We start from the raw sequence: 6,102 nt of genomic DNA on the forward strand, positions 1-6,102 counted from the left end.
CTCTGGCAAGTACTGAGAGGCTTCAACATTGATGAAGGGCTCATTCAAGTCATCCAGGCCCTCTACGAACATTCCAGCAGCGCAGTGCTCCTCAACAATCAACAAGGACAGTTCTTTCGGACCACAGTCGGAGTCAGGCAAGGATGCCTATTATCCCCAGTACTTTTTAACATCTTTCTGGAGAGAATCATGCAAGAGGCCCTCGAAGACCACCACACTTCCATCACCATTGGCGGCAGGCCAGTCTGCAATCTACGATTCGCAGACGACATCGACCTCATGGGGGGCACTAACACCGAGCTCCAGGATCTAACAAACAGACTTACTACAAGAGCAAGTGCTTACGGCATGGAGGTCAGCACAGAGAAGTCAAAGGTCATGGTCAACAGCACAACTAACATCAGTGCCAACATAACCATGAATGGTGAGCCCTTGGAAGAAGTGACCAGCTTCAAGTACCTGGGAGCAACCCTGTCCAAAGACGGCACCTGCACAGCAGAAATCCGAAATAGGATTAATTCTGCAACGGCAGCGATGGCCAGACTGAACAGGGTATGGAAGAGCAACATCAGATTCCACACAAAATTCCTGCTCTACAAGTCACTGGTGGTCTCCATCCTCTTGTATGGATGTGAGACATGGACACTGATGGCAGAAACAGAAAGAAGAATCCAAGCATTCGAAACCAAGTGCTTGAGGAGACTACTACACATCTCCTACAAGGAGCACAAGACCAATGACTATGTGCGGAACCTGGTCAGCAACCTTGTTGGGCCCCAAGAACCACTGCTGGCGACTGTCAAACGACGGAAGATGGCATGGTTTGGTCACGTCATACGACATAACACCCTCTCCAAAACCATCCTGCAAGGGATTGTAGAGGGAGGGCGCATACGGGGGCGGCAGAGAAAGAGCTGGTCCGACAACGTCAAGGAATGGACCAAAATGACGATGCCAGATCTCACGACAGCTGCCAACAGAACGGCGTGGCGAGCTATGACATCTTCCTCATGTCCCCCCAGCGACCCCAGCGGTCGAGGGAATGAGTGAGTGACTGATGCAGGGTCTGACTGAGGCTAACCTTCGGAGATGAAAATTACATGAGCGACACAAGAATGAAATTTGGTCGTTCATAGTCAAGGTTTGATCGAGATATACATCCAGGTATTTGGCTGATGTTTGAAATGCTGCTGAAGCAGGGCCAAACGTAACTGGGTCCTTTTCTGCTGCCTTAAGAAGAGTTAGGTCTCCAGCGGCTAAGAATTCAGTTTTGTCTTCATTTAGCTTTAGCTTGTTTTTGCCCATCCATGTTTTTACATCAGCTACACAAGCTTCCAATTCAGTAATGACTGTTTTAAAATCAGATGGTGGAGCGGCTTTTTGTAATTCTGTGTCATCTGCATATTTATGGTAACCAAATGAGTGCCTTTTGAAGATGTCAGACAAAGGCTGAGTGTACAAAAGACAGACCCTAAGACTGAACCCTGAGGAACACCAAACACAAGAGGAATGACTTTAGAGGTGCTATGTTTTACTTTAACCTTGAGCTGACGATTTGAAAGATATGAAGAAAACCATTTTAAAGCAGTAGATTTAATGATTTAATGCTGATCATGACTTTAGTGAGATTGTGTCTACAATCATGTATGACGCATCAATGTGTGGAATCCTTTGGGTAAAAAGTAGCAGCAATAATTGATTGCTTTAAAATTTTCATGAAAGGCCATCTAATCTTCATGCAGGAGACATGCACACACACACACACACACACACACACACACACACACACACACACACACATGAAATTATTATCAAATCTGTCAGTCAGATCAACAGTAAGGCATTGCACCCAGGAGTACGAAATGTGTCAGCTGTTTTGTTGCTTTGGAACTTTGTGTAGCTTACGCATGAATGCCTATGTGCCATGCAACATTGATCCCCTTTCCCTTTATTGACTTTGTGATCCACGGGATCTATGCGTGCAAAAGGATTTCCCTGTTTTGGTGTAGAGTGCTTAAAAAAAAGAAGGAAAAAAAAGACTTTTCGATGACCACTGCAGTATATGGCTTTGTAATAATAATAATAACAATAATAATAATGGATACTTATATAGCACACTATCCAGAAATCTGCTCTGGGTGCTTTACAAAAACGCTTTGTTAACATAAAACATTACATCTATGTTACATACACACATCAAAATATGACTACACACACACACACACACACACACACACACACACACACACACTGCATACATACATTTTAACAATACATGTGTATCTAACAGCTACCCTAACATATACGCACACATAGGCAGGCACAAACTTACATAAACGCACGCACACACAATACACATTCATATACATGCATGTAGTTACGCACACATACATATGTATACATACATAGTCAAGCACAGCTAACGCAAAGGAAGTGGACCTGCCACAATTGAACTTACTGCTGAGGGAAAAGGTGAGTTTTGAGACGAGATTTAAAAGATGCGAGGGAATCAGAATGAGGAGAAGATATTGGGGAAAAAAAAGAAAAAAAAGAAAAAAAGAAAAAAAGGGGTGGGGACAACGACAAAAACAACATCAACAAGGGAAATGTGATGGACAAAATTTAATGGTTAGAGTGCTGAATTATCGCTCGAATTTTCTAAGTACGATTCCCGAAGCAACTGGTACGTAAAGAATGGAGATTTTTCCCATTTATCAGGTCAACATGTGTTCAGATCTGCAAGTGCCTGAACTCCCTTCGTGTGTATACGCTTGCAGAAGATCAAACCCACATGTTAAAAAAATCCTGGCATTATGTCAGCGCTCGGTGGGTTATGGAAACGGGAACATATCCACTATGCACATCCCCGAAAACGGAGTATGGTTGCCAACATGACGGGGAAAATAAACAAAACGGTCACACACTGATTTAAAATGATACAAGTCCGTGTTAATGTGTGTGTGTGTGTGTGTGTGTGTGTGTGTGTGTGTGTGTGCATGACTGAAACCTGATTGAAAGACACAGGAAACGAATGATGAGCACCTAGTGGCAGCTGACGGTCGGCTCTGCCCGGGTACAACCTGTTGTGCAAATGACCCTGTAAAGCGTTTGGAGCTTGTTGTCTGACCGAGGATGGGCGCTACATAAGAGTCCGCATCATATCATATCATATCATATCATACATCATATCATATTGTATGACATTAGTCATAAAAATTATGTAGTCTGTGTGTGTGTGTGTGTGTGTGTGTGTGCGTGCGTGTGTGTGTGTGTGTGTGTGTGTGTGTGTGTGTGTGTGTGTGTGTGTGTGTGCCGTAGTGCGTGCGTGTGTGTGTGTGTGTGTGTGTGTGTGTGTGTGCGCGCGCGCGCGCGCGCGTGTGTGCATATGTGTGTTTTGACAACGAAATCCACCAAACGTTTCGACCAGACTCTGTGTGTTCGCGCGCGCGTGTGTGTATATGTGTGTTTTGACAACGAAATCCAGCAAACGTTTCGACCAGTCTCATTATATCCAGTATCTTTGAACAGAACAATCAATATACTTTCAAATATGATATTAGAAAAAAACGTCTGGAATTCTGATGAAGCTGAACCCACCAGACCATCCACAGATGCACAACATAAACATTGCACATTTTATGCATTCTTTCCGTTAACTATTTTTCCAGCAGATGTGACTGAGCATGTATAGGTACAGTCTGGGGTTGTTTTTTTGTTGTTGTTTGTTTGTCTGTTTTTCGTTTTGTAAAGCGAAAAGTTGATAAGCGTGTCAACATGGCTGCTAGGACGTACAGTACAGAGGAGGTGACTATAACTTTGTTTGATTTGCAGCAAAAGGCGACAATGGCAACTACGAAAACGTGATGGAAAATGAAAGTAATGTTGTTGTTGATCGAATGAAGTGATATTTATGAGGATTACTTGCTACGGAGTGCATTCACCGGGATGGGGCGGGTTCGTGTTGGAAGTGGGTGCAAAAGTAAGGCGTAGTATTTTAGCTTGAAACCTTCATTTTGGAGTTTTCATATACAATGAAATCCTCCAGATGAAAGCTTGAAGCTAAACACTGTTTACGGTGAGGTTTTGTTGTGTAATGTTGTATAAGTGTGTGTGTGTGTGTGTGTGTGTGTGTGTGTGAGAGAGAGAGAGAGAGAGAGAGAGAGAGAGAGAGAGAGCGTGTGGGTGTACAGAGACGTGAATTTTCTTGTTCTTCTTTATTTTTTCTTTCTTTCTTTCTTTCTCTCTTTCTTTTTTTCTAAACATGTTATTATGTTCCCCTGTTTGGGAGCAATCTCACCCCTCAACATTGAACATAGTTATGATAATTATATTCTCCATTCATTTTCCTTCATTGAAAATGTACATTTACATATTATTGAGTATTACGTAAATTCGTGTGATTTTAAGGTATTTTAATGGGGATTTTTTAGAGGTTAGTGATTTTTTTTCTCTTTTTTTTGCAAACAGTAAAACAAATGTTCCAGGAGTCAAAGAGTTCTGAATGATGACGAGGATGATAACAATGTTATGGAGGCCCGTAACTCATATGGCAGGTGAAAAGAAGACAGATATTTTACTGGGTTTTTTTCCCATCCCTTTTAGCTCACCTTCCACATAGGTCTTTCTGATAAATGCCAAGACATGGTGGAGTCCAGAATAGTCAAATATCACTATCATTTGATCATACAAATGAACCAGTGGCATTGTTTGTTATGGGTTGTCATTCAAATTGTTCCATTCAATGGACAAACCTCTTTACAAGAGTAGTAAAAATATGTGGGTTTTTTTTCTTTAAAAAAAATAACTGATCAACCACTTTGTTTTTCAAACCAAAAACTCATTCAAATTGTTCCATTCAATGGACAAACCTCTTTACAAGAATAGTAAAAATATGTGGGTTTTAACTGATCAACCACTTTGTTTTTCAAACCAAACTGAGGGACTTGCCAAGACACTCTTGCAAGGCACAGCCTGACAAGGAAGGAAGGAGGGGGGCCGACAGAAAGAAAAAGAGATGGGAGATCAGTATCTCACTGTGGACAGTCCTCAGACTGGACGAAGTCCTCCTAGAGATGAGGAGCAGGGAGAAATGAAGAACTGTTTGCCAGATCTTGCCAGGTGTGTGTGTGTGTGTGTGTGTGTGTGTGTGTGTGTGTGTGTGTGTGTGCCGTGTGTGTGACGTGCGCGCGCGCGCGTGCGTGTCTGAGTGTCAGTGCGCGTGTGGCGGCGTGTGCGTGCTGTGTGTGTTTGTGAGGCTCTGTGTGTGTGCTTCTTCCAGACAGATATCTGACGTGAGATGACATAATTTTTATATTTTTTTTTATTTTTTATTGAATGAACAAAATGATCATTGCAAAGGGTTAGAACGCGTATGTCAATCAATTCAATTTCGCACGAAGTGAAAGGCTTCTTACTGGGGATTATTACATCTGCATATTATATAGATGACAAACATATATGGGCTTTCTTAGTAATTCAATGAACCAGCTACCCTTGCCTTTTTCTTTCATCAAAATACTCAGTTTCTGCCTGCATTTTTTTTTTTTTTTTCGGTATCATCCTCCGTTCTCACCAATCAATCTTCTATTCTTAACTGACCTTTTCCGAGTCTCAGTTCTATTCCCTTCAAAGTGTGTATAGTACTTTGTAAGTATAAGTTACTCAGTGTTGACACCGGCGGCGGAGCCAAACGCACTGGGTAGAGGGATCAACTGTGTTTGTTGAATTACCAAGGGAGCTTGGTAGTCGATCTGCAACGGTAGTTAGTTCATTTAGCTCTGTTACTCTCTGCATTCAGACAAATCTATACACGCTACGCATCTGCTGGGAAGATACCCGGCTGGACCAGCAGCGAAACGCAACACGCTCAATCAAGCCTTGACGAAACAAACAAAACAAAACAGATACACTATATACTAAACATTGAAATGGATTTAAGTCATCAAATAAATAAATAAATATATAAATAAATAAGAGAAAAATAAGTAAGCAAATATACAAAGAAACAAAATGCAATGTAGAAAAACAAGATATAAAAAATGAAAATAAACGCGCGCGCACACACACACTCACACACAAAAGGCGGTCTCACATATGTGAAAT

This window comes from Babylonia areolata, chromosome 29 (assembly GCF_041734735.1).
Source record: "Babylonia areolata isolate BAREFJ2019XMU chromosome 29, ASM4173473v1, whole genome shotgun sequence".
Classification (NCBI taxonomy): Eukaryota; Metazoa; Mollusca; class Gastropoda; order Neogastropoda; family Buccinidae; genus Babylonia; species Babylonia areolata.